The sequence below is a fragment of the Cupressus sempervirens genome, chromosome 8, assembly GCF_028749045.1.
Source record: "Cupressus sempervirens isolate cs-2001-9-10 chromosome 8, ASM2874904v1, whole genome shotgun sequence".
In the NCBI taxonomy this organism is placed as follows: Eukaryota; Viridiplantae; Streptophyta; class Pinopsida; order Cupressales; family Cupressaceae; genus Cupressus; species Cupressus sempervirens.
The window spans coordinates 845,570,946-845,588,648 of NC_143125.1; the positions used below are offsets into that span (position 1 = coordinate 845,570,946).

Consider the following 17,703-nt stretch of genomic DNA (forward strand, 5'->3'; position numbering starts at 1 on the left):
CATCACTTTGTTGCTCCGTTAATAACCAAGGAAGGGCACTTGTATTTATGCGATCTCCATTTCTATTTGATTCAATGAAAACTTTTAGTGCATGATTGGATTCATGAATGTTAGTACAAATTTTAGCAATTTGTTCTCTATCATGCCTTCCATCCAACATTTTCCATAGTGTCTCTGTTACATTCTTTCTAATATGCATAGCATCAAACAAATGTGCGATTGGGAGATCCTTGTAGTATGGTAATCTAATACATTGAGTAGGATAAATTTTCATTCCTCTAGAAAGTTGGTCATTGATGCCTTGATGACCTTCATGAGCATCAATTATAGCATTAAAACATATAAGACAATATCAAAATACAAATTGTAAAATTTAGATGAAAAATTGGACATTACCTCAATGATTTAGTCGATCGTATTCCAACTTCCATAAATGAGGTGTCATTCTTTGTGGCCTTGATGATGTCTCTTCTTTCCCATTGAAAAGATGTTTTTCAGCAATTCGATACCTATGATTATTGTGGAGAAAGTATCTAAACTCATCAAACACCTGCTTTCCTAAACTTCTCAAATGACAACATTTCATCTTTAGACCACAAACTAGACATGCAAGTTTTCCCTTAGTCTGAAGACCTAAAAGATCATGTACAATTATTATGCACAACTTAAGCATTCAATAGTAATGTGTAAGCACTATAATAGACCAAAAATATGTGATCTTAACAATATAACATACTGCAAAAATTAGTTAGCCCAGGGGCATCATGTATTGTCGATACAAGCATTGCATGGAATTAAAATTATCGATGTCCTATCAGTCTAGAGATGTCATACATAGTGATGCCATTCCATAACTTCAACAACTCATCAATTAGGGGCTCAATATACACGTTCATATCTTTAACTTGGTATTTACCTAGCAATTGAATGAACATAAACATTACCTAATTATTATAACCATTTTCATGCACTATTTATAAATTAATTTAGATAACTGTAAAATAAAAAAATACCTGGCACAATCATTGAAAACATTATGTGCTCCCTCTTTATGGACATCCAAGGAGGAATGTTATTGTTAATAACAAAAATAGGCCATACTGAGTAAACAGATCTCATATCTCCATTTAGATTGACACCGTCTGCTGCCAATGAAAGTTTCAGATTATGAGGTTCTTCTTTAGAGTGTGACCATGTTTCTTCTATCTCTTTAAATTTAGAACCATCGACAGACATTCACATAATGTCATCTTGGCTTCTATTGTGTGCATGGTAATCAATAAATTGTGCCAAGCTAGCACACCTGAATAATCGTTCAAGACGTGGAATAATGAGAATGTACCAAAAAACCTTGTGAGGCACTTTTTTTGTTATTTGATTTGACCGATATCTAATAACATGACAATTAGGGCATTCTATTGCAAATTCATGTTGTTTATGATATAGAATGTGATCATTGGGACATGCATGTATTTTCTAATGCTTCATTCCAATCTGATCCATAATGTTAGATAATTCTCGGTATGAATGAGGCAAAATGTTTGATGGTGGTAACAAAAACTCACTAATCAACCTACAACAACAAATATGCATTGTTAATATAATGAATAGTAATTGTATGCTAACATTGAAGATGACAAAAATGACATACCTTAGCATACGTGACATTACTACATTGGATATACTATTCATAACCTTTAAGTTCACCAACAACATTATAGCCAACAGTAGAGTTGTTTGGGAGTCTTTGTATAAGGGCGTGTGTGCCTTCTCAAGTAAAGGTATGTCAAGAACATCTTCATCATTATCATCAAATTCGCTAGTACCATCATTGTGAGCCTCTTCATCACCTACCCGAATACCATCCTCTTCTATCATGTCCTCTGGCACATTATCATCTTCTTCCATGGAAGTTTTATCCTTAGCTTGGATATTCACACCTCCATGTTCCTCCAGTAGGAAATCCACATTCAACAATGAACAAAAATCATGGCCCCCTTCAACATGACCATATTCCCTACAATGAATTTGGGCTGTTGTGATTAGAATTATTTGATTCTTTAAGCCCTTACAGTTTTTGCAAGGACAATAACATTTATCAGATTTTCTTTGAAACTGAGCCCACAACACAGCCTCTGTCTCATTATTTTGTTTTGGGTTCATATTGTTAGGCGTGATCTTTCTTCACAGGAAAATATAATTGCAAATAAATTGGAACATGAAGATGACTAAAATATTGAAACATATTAATGCAATCTTCAATTAAGAACATGTGAGCTCAAAAGATGGGTAAATCTCAAAAACTCGTGAGCCTAAGATCATTACAATTTCAGCCATGAAATAATTGCAATTTAAATTTGTTGGAAAATAGGCCTAAGTGGGTTGGCCTAAGGGTCAAAAGAAGAATTCATATTTCACTTAATTACAAATCAATTAGCTTATGCAAGTTTGGCCTCATGGTGGTTGTACAATTTAAAAAAACTTAATCCTTAGACCATTTGGGTTAACATCAAGGGACGTGAATTTAGGACTCAAACATCTATAAACGTTGGATGTTGAAATTCTTTGGAACATAAACCCTTCCAAGCACTTCTTGATCCTTACAATGGATCCAAAACCTTCTCTTGGTCCAATACTGACCTTCCATGCAAGAAAATATAACCCTCATGTGGATGGAATCTCCCAACTCATAACTATCCCATTCACCTAGTGACCCTTAAACAACACCCTGTCACATTTAAAGATCTTTGTCTCTAATCTCTCTACATTTCTCTGCACAAAATCATATCAAATAGGTGCATAATACATTAGCAACCCCTCTTCCATGAGTTACATATATAATACAACAGTGAGAAGGGTCAAATTCATTGAGTTTTCATTAGACAGTCAAGTTCTGTCATTTGACAATGACAATCTCTTATTACCTATGCAAAATCCTTTACAAATGATTTTTCACAAATAAAATCAACTTAAAAAATAACCTTCTCAATCATTTTCATATTCAAAGAAAATATTTGAAGTGAAATAAAGGTTGCACCAATTAAAAACAACCAAATTGCATAGTCATTGTTCTGTGACAGTTTTAACAGCAAAATACAGAGTTTTTTTATTGATTTTCCAGGGCTATCACATTGAAATCTCCTCAACACCTTTACACATTCATCTATCATGTTCATATAAGATTATTTTTTTCCTTTTTCAAATTTCCTAACACCCTAAAACCAACCAAATTCCCTTTAAGTATCTTGGGACAGTTTAGAACAATTTTTAATATCTTTAATAACAGTCCTTTATGATAACCTCGAGCTTTAGGACTCAATTCTTGTGACATTTTTGAGACTAATTGACCTTTATAATGCTTAAAAGACTCATAAACCTTCACTTAAACCCATGACTCTACCATAGTGCCATATGTGGCTTGTTTGGCAACATTTTGACATATTTTCAAATTACATTGCATTTATTTCCATTTGATATGCATTTTATGACTCTTTGACCCCATTCAACCTAGTACATTCTAGGACTCCCTTTGCCCATGACATTTTACTACATTACATAAATGACTCTTGTCCGTTCATCTTGATGCCAAGAATGGCTTACAACTTGAACTTTAATGATTACAAACATATCAAAAAGGACCTTCACAGGGTCTTATTACATCAAATCCCACATAATAACCTTGCAATTCTGCAATAAGGCACATACCTTGTTGAAGGTTTTGATTTTTTGTTTCAACTGGGTTTCACTTAATATAAATGGGTATAACACCCTCACTAAACATTTTACAAATAGGCAACAAGCTAAGGGGGCTTGATTGCAGGAAAAATTCAATGGTTTAATATGCTTTAGCCAAAGTAGTAACATACCAAGAAGTTACAAGGAATGGTTCACAAGACACCAGTTGCTGACCCTTCTACAAAGAAGCTAGCAAACCAAGTAGTTTTGATTGAGAGCAAAACTCAATGGATATGCATGTTTGTGTGATTTTTCACAATATAGAAATATTTTGATGTTTGGGGTAAAAAATCAATTAATTTTTTTTTTAGTCTTGCAGATTAGGGTTTTATTTTGTGAAATCCTGAAAACAGTCAGGTTACCCTAATTATGCCCTGTTATGTAAGTTGTATCTTCCTTTCAATTTCTCAAGGTTTGGCTCTAAATTATCCACAAAAAGGCCCTAAGTGCATGAAAAACCCTTATACCTTCATTTTGTGTTGCCCGAGTTTTGAAAATTTTCAAAAAGGTTATTGTTTCAAAACCATTTTGGTGTGGTATTTTATCTTAAATATTTGTTTACATCAGAATACCTTTATTCCTTATGATAAACAATTTATGCACTCTAATTGGATATTTTATTACAAAAAGGATGCCAAGTTGAAATGTTTTGCAACACCATTGATTTTAGTTTAGATTTATGGTTCTCGCATTCTCGCATTATCAAAGTGCTAGGTTTTTAAATAATGCGGGGAAGCATATTTGTGACAAGTAGCCCCAGATGGTTTTTGAGATACAGTGCACCACAAAAGGTCTGGTATGTCAGCATGGGTCAGGACACTTTTGTAGATTTGTCAGATTTGCCAGGACATGTTTTATTTTCCTGTATTGTCATTGATGGTCTAAATCAATAAAGCTTCACCTTATGATCAATATGCATCAACCATGGATCTAGTTTAGATCTACGATTCCCACATTCTTGCATTATCAAAATGTGCGATCTTTAAATAATGCGAGAAAGTGGGCTCATGACACATGGAAATGGTGACATCATGGGCCCACCTTTTGTAGAAAGGTAATTACGGTGTATCCTCCATGGCAATTGTCAAATGACATGGAATGGAGAGAAAAATTTTCATTGATCCATTCAGATTGAATGAATGCACAGTCATTACATGTTTTTGATCACCGTTGATTAAAGTGAGATCAACGGTTGCCGCATTCTCACGTTATCAAAATGTGCGATCTTTAAATAATGCAGGCAAGCGGCGATGGTGGGACCAGGACAAAGCTTTAAGAATTATGCTGAGTCATGACACATTGGAAAAGACTAAAAGAAATAGAACATGCCATTGGTGGTGGGAGACAGGTATGCCAAGTCAGAAATGGCAATGTCATGGGCGTGAAAACTTTAATTGCTATCAGAAGCACATGGAAAAAAGAGCAAGTTCTCATTGGTCAAGTTGATCTAGTGGGCCACCAAATAAAGAAATCTTAATTCATCGTTGATCAGATTAAAATCGATGGTGCCCGCATTCTCGCATTATCAAGATGCAAGGGTTTTGAATAATGCAGGCAAGCAGGTTTCCAACATGTGTCCGAGGATCCTAAAGTTTTAAAAGGCTTCTTGTTTTTTAAATGAAGTCATCCGATGCATGGGAGATCAACAGGTAGAATTCAAATTCAAGATACAACTTGAAAATAGCAGTTGCCGAAATAAAAATGAAATAGAGCTTCCTTCATGTGACCTAAATATTCTGATATAGCACACTAATTTGCTTTTGTTGAAGCATAGTTACAAATTTTTGCAGTATGAGAGGATTTCTAGAGCTAGGGCATAGAATTTTTCAAGGGTTTCAGCGTAATAGGCAAAAGACATAGCAGAGAAAGGAGGGAAAATCTAGCGAGTAAATGATCTATAACTAGTAGAAATAATAATTTGCTGTTACAAATTCTCTGAACTCTTAAAGATGCCTTCAAGAAAGGATTTTTCTAGGAAAACTGAATATTCAAAAAGGGGTGTGCATGATGATTTTCTAGAACAATTTCCTTTGTTAGTACATGAGATAACTAAAGGGAGAGAGTTAATTCCTAAAAACCCTAGAGTAGCTATAGCAGAGGGTTTTTATGACAACGCCAATTAGGTACAAGATGCTCAGGTATCTATGGGAGGTTTGGAATTATTCAAAAAGTGGTTTTCAGAGAAAAAATTGGATAATCCTCTGAGCAATGTTTGGGAGTTTGATATTGGAAAGTTGACAGTCCCTACAGTTTTCTTCGACAGTGATTTATTAATGGATTTGGCCAAGAAGTATGACCCAATTACAGGGTGGATAAAGAATGATGCTGGAGTAAACCTCTTTAGGGTTTTCCCTGAACTGATTAGAGAAGTTTTCAATCTTAACCCTAACCATGTTGTGCATGAAACCATTGACATGGATAACCTACAAGCAAGGTATAATGCACAAAAAGTCTACTTGAAAAGAGGGCTATTGCAGGAGCATGCTGCTAAGGTTGGTAATTTGTCTGTAATTACTATCAGCACACCAAAGCCACTATTAAAAAGACATTTTAACATCAGGGCTAAGGCATTATATGTTTCCCTTTGTAAGATTTTTGGAATAGATGAGGTAGAACAAATTCGAGTCCCAATTGTCCTTGTCATGGCACAAACTTTTCAATTTGGAATGAGCCCCATCCTAGAGTTTGCAACATTTCTTGCAAAAGAAATTCACAATGGTTTGGTTGGGATAGCAAAAGGAAAAGTAAATAAACCATTCTATTGGTATTCATTGCTTATGTATATGTGCTTGTACAAGGGATTTTCCTTTTTCTCCACAGGTATGGAATTGGAAACAACTAGGGATAGGGAGAAGAATCCAGTATAGTTATGGAGTGTGGATATGGCCTCCGAAGCCATAGGTGCTAGTTATGTGAGGTCTGATAGGTATTTTGCATCAAAGCTTAGACTGCTTTTAAGAGGAGATAGCCCTAGAATCTCACAAACATTGTTAGAATTGGTCAGGCCCAAGGACTATGCCAAAGGGCTACTTGTCAGTCATAACTGGGGGGATATAATTCCCTAAAATGTTTCAAGAGTAATAAGAGTGTATGGTTTTTTGGGAAAACCTCATGTGCTATCGTTTCATGTGCCGTCGAAGATAGGAGTTGCTAAGTTGTTATGGCAGATAAGTACCATAGATGAGAGGGAGTTTACCAAGAAGGGTACATTTTTTCAAATTGTCACGGTGGCCCATGATTTTGTTTTTGTGAGGAAAGGTTGGAAACACCTAAACTTGTTTTTAGACAAATATAACGTGGCAGAATCTCATGCCAGATTTATTGATCCTGAAGGTTTCTATGATATCTTCAGGGAGAGAATAAAACCTTCTCACATGGTCTAACAAGTGTATTATCCTGAAGATGTGATTAGAAACATTTGCACCTTACAAGAACAAGAATTGAGAAAAGAAAAGTGGATGGTGTTTAGCAAAACTCTTGAATTCATTAATGCTTTTGACCCCCACTATGACTCATTGAAAGAAAAGAAATACTGGGGAACCAAGATGCAGGCCTTGATGAATAATTTTGTTGAGATAACACAAGCTATGAATGAAAAAAGGGCTACATATATTAAGGCATACCCAGACAAGGCTGTAGAAGTGCAGAAAAGGATTAATAGTAAAAACATAGTAGCTCCTGGCAAATATACCTTGCAGAAAAGGGTAGGTTATGTAATGATTCAGAGTGTGCAACAAGGTCCTCCTCATCAAGGAAAAAGACCAGGAAGTCCATCTACAACTAGTAAATGATGAAGCATCTTTAGGGGAACAATTAAGACAAATTGGAGGAGAAGGGGATATAATTGTTACTTCAACAGGTCTGGAGATTGGGGAACCACAAGAACCCCCTACACCTTCCTTGCATCTTACTCTTGCTGACTATAAAGGTAAGGAAATTGATCCTATAGTTTCCCAAGCCTCTGAGAGGTTTGTAAATGATGAGAACTTTGTGAAGTCTAGAGCATTTGCACAATTTTTGTGGAGGCTAAATATAGGCAATTTTGAAAATACTTGTAACAAAATAAAAGCAAAACAACTAGATAAACTAGACTCTGTTATCAAAGAAGAGGTGAAATCTAAATTTTAGAATGATTTTGCCCAATTTACACATGAGGCTGGGAGGCAATTAGTTAAACAGTTAGGAGTTCTTATCTTACCTGAATGGGATATTGTGAATGCTATGGTTTTTGATTCAATGAGAAAACAAAAGGATGGCTAGTTACAAACTAAGGAAGAAATTTTACAAGCTCATAGAGGAGTTAAATTTAGTGATGATCACCAAGCCCTTGTAATTTGGTCAATTGAGGAAAGGGATAAAAGTAGGATGCAGGAAATCTCTACTGTAGAAACTACTGGTACATTGATAGTATACAGGGCTAGTGAAGTAAGCATTAAGCAAATAATGGGGATGGCCTTAGAAGTGCTGAAATTTGGTGGTGTTGTATCTGGCAAGGAAGTGGATAGATTTACCCAACTCAATGCTAGATTTGAATAAGTTTTAAAAGCATATGAGGAAAGGGGAATACAGATACAGTCACTAGAAAACAAAATGTCTCAAATGGAGAAGATACTTGGGAAGAGAAAAGTAGGAGAATCTAGTGCACATAGGGTGACCTACCCTTCATAATCACTTGTTTGAGAAACCCCTATTATTGAAATACCAGACGCCCCTAAAAGACCTTAATTCTATAATGCAGAGGACTTTGAAGAAGAAAAATCCAAATTATATGAGTTGCAGGTAGAATTAAAGAATCAATATGAAGGAAAATTGAAGCAGGGTGTGATGTATTTAAGGGATAAAATACAATGGTCAACTTTCTTTGATCAGTTGACAAGAGTTATAGCTCTCATGGATGAGTTGAGCAGAGATGAGGTTAAACTAACTTCTCTAGCATAGAAGTGGAGGGAGAGAAACAATGATATCACATTCAAGTGTATATTTGCTGTCCAAATGCCTTGTCATCAAGTAGAGAAATTTTTTGATTTATTAAATAAGCTAGGAGATTTTGGTGATAAGAGGGATTCTTTGCAAAAAATATTAACACATTTTTTTTCCAAATATATTTCTGAAAATTTCATTTTATTTCCTTGTGCTTTAGAATCTATTGACACAATAAAGGAAAAAGAAAAGTGGAAAAAAGAGTTAGATGAAATATTTCATGAAAGGATCAAGAATATCATGAATGAAACTAGTCACTGGTTTTGGGCAAGAACAAACGAAGAGTTGTTAAAGATATAGTTATTCTATAATGCCATTGGAAAAGAGCTTGATGATTTAGAGGAATTGGAAAATTCTTTAGTAATTATACAAAGAGAGGCTCTAAATTTTAATTGGCCAGATGATGTTATTTATAATGAGTGGAAAAATTAGTTTTTAGTACAAATGTTAGAAGATGATGAGGAGGAAGATGCAAAAGTAAACGTTACCCTCATAATCAGTAATGAAGACATGGAAAATCCCCAAAACAAAGTAAGTTTGTAGGTAGTTGAAGATGATACATCACTTTTTAACCTTATGGCCACTTACTCTGAGGATGAAGAATAAATGAAGAATCGGATCATATTCTTTTGTTTCAACAACCGAGAAGCATAACAGAAAGGGACCCACCAAGGAATGTTCAATGTAATAGCTTTTCTATTGTTTTCTTTTGTCTTTTGTGGTAGACATTTTTTAGTATCTTTTAGAAGACACATGTCACTTTCTTTTAGCCTGAAGCTTGTTGCATCTCACACTATTTAAGTGAGATTCCAAGGCTAAAGAATGGTCCCGATTCTATTTTTCTAAGTAATATGCTTAGTCTGTCTTTGGTCCAAAATTTTGAAAGCAAATCCATGATGTATTTTTTCTGTCAATTCTCTGAGAATACATGAATATAGAATGAACTGTGTCTTTTTCTAAAGGTCATTCTGAGTTTATTGTAAATGGTATACCATTTTCAAAGAAAATGAATAAAAATTGTGAACTATCCCCATATCAGTTCTTTTTGAATCTTGTCTCCTTCTAGTTGCATGGTTATCTTGATATTGTATATGTAAAGGCTTGTGCAATTGAGTGCAATCTAGTTAGATTGTATATCTCTTTATCACTGCTATTAATTCAATGGATTAAATAAAAGCTTTGATGAATGTGATGAGGTTTCTTTAGTAATGGAAAAGATTTTGAATGATGAATTCTGATAAGAATTGCTCATAGAATTTTTTGTAAGGCAACGAATTAGATCTAAGAATTTGCTATAGACTCTGAACCACAATTGATTAGACACTGATCAAATTGATTCAGGTAAAAGAGAAATATATCATAAATGGTTATCAAAATGCAGCATCAAATCAAATTTTACTTTTATTTCCTGTAGATCTTCAAAGGCTGGCCAATACTTGTCTACATGGAATGTTTTAGCTTCAGTTAGCCAATATTGTTAAGAACATCTGTAGATCTATAGAAGAAATTTTGGCCATATATGTTATGTGGGATGTATTTAGCAAATTGTTATGAATTATGTATGTATTTGAGGATTTGAGATGAGAATCAGAATGAAACTAAAATAATCCTCATATGGTCTTTTCTAGTTGTGAATCATCCCTGGGTATACCCACCCTAGTTTTGTAAAGCCAAAAGAGTAGAAAACCATCTATGGTTTTGTTGAAGTTGGGTCCAAGTACTTTGCATATGCAATTGTTAATAAGAATTGGCTAGTCTTTAGATTGTGTATGTGTTGTCATCTTGGTATTAAGCATTCTGTCGCTTAGTAGTTTTAGTACATTTTAAAACACCCAACAATGCATACATTCAAGAAACAACAATGCTAGCATGAGTGACCTCTAAAGAAGCGTTTGTGCTTTACCCCTACTACTCATGATATTTGTCTCAATAAATACAATTCAATACTTCACAACAATATTGCTTATATGAAAATCCACACCATTTTTTCCCTTTTTCTAAATTTACTTTATAAAATATTTCTTTTAAGATGCAGTGAGGGGACACTTTCATTTCCAGTCTTTTTCAAAGCAAGACTACCATGTTGTGCACAATTTGTTCATTGCAATATTTAAAAGAAAATAAAAGGAGTTCAAAGTCACGCAAAGATGGTTAAAGGCTTCTTGGAAAAATATTACACTCTGGAAATTGATATTTTGTTAATATTAATATCAAATTAAGGCTCTTCTTAGAAATCATATTCCTCTCCTTTGCCTGCCTACCATATAGTAATAAGAAAAATAATACTCTCATATATAGTGTATACAAAAATTTATGTTCTCACTTTAATCACTTGTATACTTCAAGAGGTTTCTTGACATGGGCCATAAACCATTACATTGCAACCTAGAGCATAATAATGTCATCAGCATTCTAAAGCAAGTTTACTGCAAGACCAAACTTGCTCGTGCTTTATTCAACTTGTAGCTATCTTTCCTATATATTTCTTATAATTTGAATATTTTTTACATTTCCAAAGTTTCTCCATACTTCAAGAGATTTCTTGACATCAATCATAAAGCATTTAAGATACACATCAAAGCCTGGTCATATCATCAGCATCAAAAAGGGGGAACCGCTGCAAGAATAAAGTTACTCGTACAGTTTGTTATGACTTGGGAGCTACCCTACGTATAGTTTATGAAATTGATTTTTTTCATATATGAGTCCCTCCAAATTATCCCATACCATAACAAATCAGTGCTAATGGCGAGCCTTATATCCTCTTTAAAATTAAGCTCTCAGGTATTGTTCAACTTCTTAGAATTCTTGAAGCTAGTACTTTCATCCTATGGTCAGAGGCCACTTAGATAAAAATAGTAGCAACTTCAGGACTATCAAATATAAAAATTTAATATTTTTTAAGCTTATGCTTTCATATGAACAAGATCTAAACAATGATAAATACATTTTGAATAGAGAAACTAGCCAAAACTCAGAGTAAATTGGATATAAGTAGTAAATAATTTAATTTATCATTAAAAAGATCCTGTAATCTCTATTTCATTCTTTGTCCTATTGAAAAACCTAACAGTCATCATGAGAAAGTACCCATAAAAGTATATGATCAAACTTGTGTGTAAAATGAAATTGGGGTTATATAGAAACATCTACCAGTTTAAGCTCTGAAGCCATGGGAGTTGGCACAAAACCCACAATCATCCATATCACAGTTTTGAATTAGTGAGAACCTGTAGCATCAAATTATGTTCTTGGCAGTAGCAGCTAAAGATTTTGTGCATGACCACACATCTGTTGAAGTGCCACGACTCTACAATATTTTTATTCTACATCAACAAAGTGTAAAATGGACTTAAAAGTACAACAATTTCTCTGCACCTTGCATGGACTCTAGAAAGGTGTTCTACCAAATGGTTGAAATTTTTTCACTCATATGCAAAACTGTTTGCTTCTATCATTTTTGTAATATAGCATCTGCTTCAAGTGTACCAATCCAGCCCTCTATTGAATGTAACCAAGAAATGTATTCAAGAAACACTTGTGTCCTAATTCAAATTCCATGAGAACGCAACCAATGTTGTTCCCACTTTAGTAGATATTCCCTTTCATGTCCTCCCTTGCCTCTCTAATTAAGTGAATACTAGCAGAAGTTGCCTATCCTGAGAAATGGAGCCATGGGGATTACATTACTGCCTTAAAATTTAATAATAAACTAGGTGTTCAAACTATTCATATATATGCTATTGATATAGATTTTGAAATGGTCCTTACTATCAAGATAATTCGAATGGAGATTGGATGTGAACATTGATTACGAAGAAAATGCCTGCCCGAATCAACTCAGAGTAGTAACCTAATAAAGCACAATAAGCTTGTCTCCAAAAGAGGAATAATAGTTAAGGAAATGTAAGGCTTAACTGATTTGATGGCATTGTGGAAGCATTCAAGCCTATTCAAGCTTCTTATAAAGAATCAACTCAGAGCTATTCAAGAAGACAATATTGTGGAAGATAGCAAACTTAAACACCTAAATGAGTCAACCAAAGCCATTCAGAACTAATTTGATACCAAAGAAAAGAGAATCAAAGAATTAACTTGTAGGGAACTCCAACTAAATTCTTTTCATACCAAACACAATGCTAAAAAACTGTAAAATAAATAACTAGATGAAGAATTCTCAAGCGAAAAGATAAAGCTAAGCCCAAACTTAAGCCTTGATCGTCCTTACGAATGCACGTATGGATTCAAAAGAATTATTTTTTAGTTCTTTGTGATAGTGCATGATGGTAGCTTTAGAATATTAATTATTTTAGGCTAAGACTAGCACACAGGCCATTGCAATATTTTGAGTCTAACATATTTAAATGACCAATGATGCCTACAATTATGGTAGAATTGTCAGTGGATATGTTTTACATCTCCAAAGCAGGTTTTTTTTAATGTGTATAGCCCCTTACTTTATTTTTGGGCATGACTATTTTTGAGTTTTAGATCTTGATATTGTTGTAACCCTATTTTGATAACATACAAAATGTTGAAGCTTGAAAGGAATTTGGAAGTTTTTGGAATCTAAAGTCGGGACTTTGTTAGTTGTATCTGAATTTGTCAAGAAGTCAAGCCCTTCGATGAAGCTATAAATCATTTAGAGTATCTCAATAATCATTAAACCTTGTCCAAAAACTATTTTTCCCAAATTTTTAGCAAATTAAATTTGAAGCCTTTTATAGTCCCAAAATGGGCTCCAAAATGTTCAGTTTTTTTTTAGCAGAATACAAAAAGAAATCAATTGTGAGGACTTGCAGGAGAAATACAGAGGCAAACTTGCAGATTATAATGATGGACTAAATTAGAGAAATGAAAGGAATGTCAACCAAAGAAGAAAAAAACTATAGGTATTCCAGTCCACCTTCAATCCATGGAATGATTTGAAAACCCTAAGCAAAATAGATGGAACAACAATGTCTAGTATAGCCACAAAAATTAGCATTGAAACAACCATAAGAGATCCCAACATTAGAAAAGCAAACCATCATCTCTACCCTTACCATATTTTGGCTCATCCATAATGACCATACATAGTAGATTCCCAATTCTTGAGTGTCCCTCTCACATTTTTGTAGAAGTTTCTCATAACAGTGAAGTAGGGCACAAAATTGACCTTTTTACATTTTAACATATGAAGCCCGTGTTGGTCAAAATTTTGACCAACAAGAGCATGGATTTTTAAAAAAAAGCTATTTCTCCTTGCAAATTTTGACCAATCTAAAATATTTTAATAGATGGTCAAAAATTTTGGTCTAAAATTTTTGTTCCCTATAAAGATTTTTAATCATGTAGTTTCTAATAGGAGTGGTTATCTCAAATATCTAGCAATAGGTTAGAAAGAAAATGGAACTTTTGCTGACCATGTATTTATGGTGCAGGTTAGTGGCTCAAAGTTCTATTACCTAAAAAATGAGGCTATTTTATTGGAGATGGGACTCATTAACTGGGCTTTGTCAGAATTCACAAGAAGAGGATATGTGCCTTTGACTACCCCTGATATTGTTTGGGCATTTGTTCTTGAAAAGTGTGGCTTTCAACCCTGGGCAGAGAATACCCAGGTGTTAAGTCCTTTTATGATACAAAATTTGATTGATAGAACAATTTCTATCATTAATAATTTATTTTCTTAGTTGCCCTTTCTATATGTTCCAAGTTTCAAGTCATAAATCGTTGGAGTTACAAGAAGATCAAAGGTTTAAAGATAAGATGGTGCATTTGAAAATTTGAACCACCATGATATAGATGTACTAATTTTTTATTGAGCAAGTATATTCTACATATGGAATGGACCAGTGTTTAGCAGGAACCTAAGAGATCCCAGTAGGGGGAATGTACATGGATCTCATTGTAGCTGACACACTCTTGCTAATAAAACATGTTGCTTTTTCACATTGATTTCGCACAGAGGATGGTGCTACAGGCTATGCAACAAGGTATGATTGCATTTTTTTTATGGAAGTGTCACTCTCTTGAGTAAATGGAAGTGCACATGTTTTCTTCTATATTAGTTTTTATTGCATTACATCAACGTTCGAAACTATGATTGCATTAAACAAAAGGTAATCTATTCCATCCAACATGCGTTTCTTGAAATATGAAAAAACTATTAATATTGGGGAAAAGAATTAAATGCCCAATATTAAATGTGGGGTCAGTGGGTTAGGTAGCACATGGTTTATGTAGTACCACTTAGTGGTTTTGTGAGACTTGATACTATATAAGTAGCCACAAAAGTTGTTGTTGTAGAGAAAGAGTGAAAAAGGCAAGAGTCGAACAGGACAAGGCTTGACAGGTTAGCTAAGGGAGAATTTGTGAAGGTTGGAAGCATGGCATGGGATGTGTGGATTAATGCTTGTTTACATGGACTTCTTGGTGATGGCTATGGCTATGAAGGCTTCCATGGTTCACTAGTACATTTGAGGTCATTTTTGAACCATTATTGGTAAAACAATTGGCCCAATTTTTGACCAAATCTCTACCAAGTTCAACCAACCCATTGGTCAAATTTTTTTTGGTCTGGTCCAAACCTTTCAAAAATGTTGGTACAAGTTCTGCCAAGAATTGGTCAAATTTTTGACCAATTTTTGGTTGAAAACTTTCAAGTATTGGTCAAAATATTGACCAATGATTGGTTTCAACTAAACAAAATGTCTATAATCTGTATGCACTCCATTCTAATAATAAATGTTGTTTGAGGTTCTTGAAAGGGCCAATGTTTAGATTCAGTATATTACAAGATACTCATTAATGCTGCTTAGGATTGATAACGCTATGTGGAATGGTGTGCAAATTTTTTGGTAAAATCATTATTATCTACATAATGGAGACCATTGAACATGTAAAATCAACAATTTCTTGAGTACTTTGATTTGTATAATACCACATAAAATGTATGGTCAGCTTATATTCTACTAATACCTTGCAACTATGTCAAGTTGAAAACAAATGCATGCTCAAAAGAAACTGTATTTCATATTGGAAAGTAGAACATGCTTTCAAGTCAGTAAATGTCAATAAACCTCCCTGGCTAAAGGTTTGATCTCTCTTGGTAGGATAGGTTGAGGTCCCTAGCTCTTGTAAGGGACTTGATTCCCTCTTCATGAACCCTTACATGTAAACTTTAATGGAGGTTGGTAGTACTTTTTGATGAGTGTCAATAATCTTTGTTTTCAAGTTAAGCTTTGAGCTGATTATTTGGGGAGTATATCCCTCTAACGTGTGTATTTCATTGGTCATTAAGGCTGTCAAAAATATTCACTCAATTTCAAGAGTGACCTTTGTTATGTTAATACATGTTGTGCTGACTATTTTTATTATTTTAATTGTTGGCTAAGGTATTTTATCAGATGACTATACATCTTTAAATGCAATGGTTAGGTTTAAATTGACAACTATTGGTCCTTAAAATGACACTAATGCTATCATAGAAAGGGAACATTTATGAAAGACACTCCTTGTATCACTTGCATTGTAAATAGAAACCTCAAGAATAAGGCATTAATTGTTATACACTAATGCAATCATTTTGGTCTGAATTGTTATTCTTTTTTTTTCTACCATGACTTATTATCTTGTAGTGGGGTAGAATTTTTTATGGTTACATCATTGTGTGCATGTCATTATGAGCTCATCCCCCATACATGGTTCCCCCGTAGCTTCTTTAATGTGTGGACAAAGGCAATGGAAATGGATTCTTAGCCTATGAAGTGAAACTTCATGATTCCATTCACTTCCCTCTATTCCACTAGACTAAAATAGTAGTGCTTGGAGGAAAGTGCCAGTGTGTTCCAACTCTCTTATAGTTACATGGTAGGTGCATTCATTGAGTTTGAACCAGATCCTCTCTTGCAATTATAACTAGTTAAAAGTGCAAGAGGATTTCTTCATTCATCACTTTCCCTTAACCTGTCTGGATATATGAGTCATTCAATTTTAGGGAAAACAATTATTTTTGTAATTAGACATACTATGTTTTATGCCTTCTTTCTTATTTCTTTATATACTAAGTTGTGCCCACTATCCACAAATAGAATATTGGTGATAGATGATTGAGACTCCAAGCCATAATGATGAAAAGATACCATGGTTGCACACTACTTTGTTGCTTGAAATGACTCATAACTAACAATAATAGATCTATGTTATATAGCTTTTTCAGCTCCTTCTGGTGAGTGATTAGTGAACTAAGTTTTTATTAAATTTCTATTGCCTAAAGTATAGCTTTTTTTTTTGGGTTGTTGGGTAGGGGTCTGTACCGTGTCCATCAGTTTAGTAAGGTTGAAATGTTTTTGATATGTCATCCAGAGGAAAGTAAATTATTCCTTGAGGAGCTAATTAGCATTGAGGAAGATCTCTTTTCTTCACTTGGATTACACTTCAAGTGAGTTGGAAATCTTTGGCTGTTTAATTGATTATATAACATAGTTTTTTTGTTTTACAATTTTTGGTTTTAAGCAGGACTCTAGACATGCCTTTTGAAGACTTAGGTACAACAGTATACCAAAAGTATGATGTGGAGGCATGGATGCTAGGTCTAGGGCTGTATGGTGAGGTATACCCTAAATTGTAATGAAATTCAACAAGGACAATATTTGATTGGTAGATAGGAAAAAAATGCCTCTACAAATATCCATATAATAATTATACAAATTTTCTTATTTTCAGATATCCAGTGCATCAAACTACACAGGTTACCAAAGTCATCAACTTAATATTCGATTTTGACCTATAAGTGTAGAATCAACTCTTTTAGTGGCTATCAAGCCCAAGAAAGGGAAAACCCAATTGCCACCATTGCAGTTTGTACATGTGAAGATAATTTTGTGATAGTTTTTTGAACCATTGTTTCTGAGCAGGACCTCAGATTTAGCTACTGAGTGTATGAAATGTTTTCCACCTCATACATTTTAGTACTCATCTTTCTTGACCTTAGTAATCCTCAAA

At 34.1% G+C, this 17,703-nt stretch overlaps 1 pseudogene; it reads left to right on the forward strand.

Moving 5' to 3' along the window:
• The first annotated feature begins 4,460 nt into the window (after positions 1-4,460).
• On the forward strand, positions 4,461-17,484 carry LOC149545065 (serine--tRNA ligase, chloroplastic/mitochondrial-like; annotated as a pseudogene).
• The last annotated feature ends 219 nt before the right edge of the window (positions 17,485-17,703 follow it).